This window comes from Hyaena hyaena, unplaced genomic scaffold (assembly GCF_003009895.1).
Source record: "Hyaena hyaena isolate Hyena2069 unplaced genomic scaffold, ASM300989v1 scaffold_644, whole genome shotgun sequence".
Lineage (NCBI taxonomy): Eukaryota > Metazoa > Chordata > Mammalia > Carnivora > Hyaenidae > Hyaena > Hyaena hyaena.
This window is the reverse complement of record NW_024081273.1, coordinates 868282-870522: the sequence shown is the minus strand read 5'-3', so window position 1 is coordinate 870522 and position 2241 is coordinate 868282. Positions and strand designations below refer to the sequence as shown.

The following is a 2241-nucleotide window of genomic DNA, read 5'->3' as shown; positions in this document are numbered from 1 at the left end:
ATTCGGCTCAGGTCATGATCTCCCAGTTCCTGGGTTTGAACCTGGCATCGGTCTTTGTGCTGACAGCTCAGAGCCTGGAGCCTCCTTTGGATTCTGTGTCTCCCTCTCTCTCTCTCTGCCCCACCCCCACTCATGTTGTGTTTCTCTCTGTCTCAATAATAAATAAAAAAACAAAAAAAAAAGAAAAAGAAAGAATGTGCATAATATGAAAACTAGTATAAAAATAGCCAGTTGCCACTTAAATGTATAAAACAGTCATCTTTTTTACTTAAAATGCGTATTTCTGCCTCCCTTACGTTGTGTCAGAATCTTGCAGGAAATTATAGGAACCAGAATAGACAGAATGATATGCAGTCAACAGGCTATCAAAACTAGGGCTTTATCATAATCCATGATGAATGTAGGGCAAATGGTTTATTCAAAACATTCATTTACTTACTAGAAGTGGTCAAAGGAGGAAAAGCTGCAATGCATATCCCCCTTTTTTAATAAAAGATAGTCTTCACCCATAAATTCTATTACATCAAAAGAACAAAATAGCTTTAACTTTTGACTTGAGATATTCAGTATTACTAGTCTTTAAAGAAATATAATACGTTAGAAACAAATCAGTCTGCTCTAACAAGTTGCTCTGAGGCTAATAAAACTTCTATCTTTTTTAATGGGTCATAGCCAGACTCCAAAGTGTAGAACAACTCTCAGAAAAATTGGAACATAAAATGTTGAGTTCAATTTATATATTATCACATCTCCTTCATCATCTCCAGTGTTGCCAAAGTGCATGTTGTCATCATCTCCAGGTCCAAATGTATCTACTTTATTGCATTTAGCATGCTCTGGAAGCTCATTATGCGCCAAGTCTTCTAGTTTCATCTGCACTGTATTTTAAAATTGCATCAGCCTCATTATCCTGGTAATCTCCTAGACAAACCAATATAATGTCTGAGATATTTATCCAAACCTTTTTTTCTCACATAATCTCTTAATGCCATCAAACCCTGCCTTGTCCATTTTCCAACATTTTGATTATTTGAGGATATTCCTACCCATCATTCTTGAATACCAGCTCTCTTTCTTCACATTCATTATCATTCTTACCTCTGTGTCTAATTTTACTTCCTTTACTTTTATTCTTGGGCATGGCACTGACTGTGGCCTTAAAGCAAATATGTCTCGGACTACTATCTAGGTGGAAAGAATTCCTTCAAGAGGTCTGAGGGGATACATGGGACATAGATGTGAAGGAAGGTAGGCCACCAAGCATGGGAAGTCTCACAACCCAGTTCTGAGATGCAGTTGCACCCATTATTTCTTTAATTCTGCTTACCTTATTTAATTTGCTCTTTTTTTTTCAGTTTCTCAGGTGGAAATGTAGATCTTTTTTCTTTTCTAATACATGCATTTAATGCTATAAATTTCTTGGTAAGTACTGCTTTTGCATCCCACAGATTTTGATAAGTTGTGTTTTCATTTAGTTCAAAATAGTTTTTAATTTCTCTTGACTTCTTCAATCCATATATTATTTAGAGGTATGTTGTTTAATCTTCATGTATTTGGGGATTTTTCAGTTATCTTTCTGTTTTTGATTTCTAGTTTAATTCCATTGTGGTCTAGGAGCAGACATTGTATGATTTATATTCTTTAAAAGTTGTCAAGGTGTGTTTTCTGACCCAGAATCTTGTCTATCTTAGTGAATATGTACCTGAAAAGAATATGTACTCGGCTCTTGTTGGAAGAAGTAGTCTTATCTTTGTTCCTTCATGGGTAAGATGTTTTATTCCTCTGGCTTCTTTCAGAACTTCGTCTTTGATTTTCTGAAGCTTGAAAATTATATGCCTAGATGTAGTCTTGGTTTGTATTATTTTTGTTTTTGTTCTGGAATTTATCTTGCTTTGTGCTCTCAGCTTCCTGGTTATGTTGTTTGGTATGTGACATTAATTTGGGGAATTCTCAGTCATTATTGTTTCAAATATCTCTTCTGTTCCATTCTTTCTTTTTCTTCTTGTCTTCCCATTATGGGTATAATATACTGTTCATGTTGTCCCACAGTCCCTGGATATTCTATTATTTGTTATTTTTCTCCTTCTTTTTGCTTTTTTTTCTTTCCAAAGATTCTATTGATACATCCTCTATCTTGGAGATTCTTTCCTGAGCTTTGTCCAGTCTACTAATAAGCTCATCAAAGGCATTCTCCATTTTTTTTTTTTTAATCTCTAGCATTTATTTTTGGTTCTTGCTTAG

The 2241-nt window shown here is 34.8% G+C and overlaps 1 pseudogene; it reads right to left on the bottom strand.

The window, feature by feature from the left end:
* Window positions 1-666: 666 nt before the first annotated feature.
* On the bottom strand, window positions 667-1141 carry LOC120219731 (annotated as a pseudogene).
* Window positions 1142-2241: the final 1100 nt, after the last annotated feature.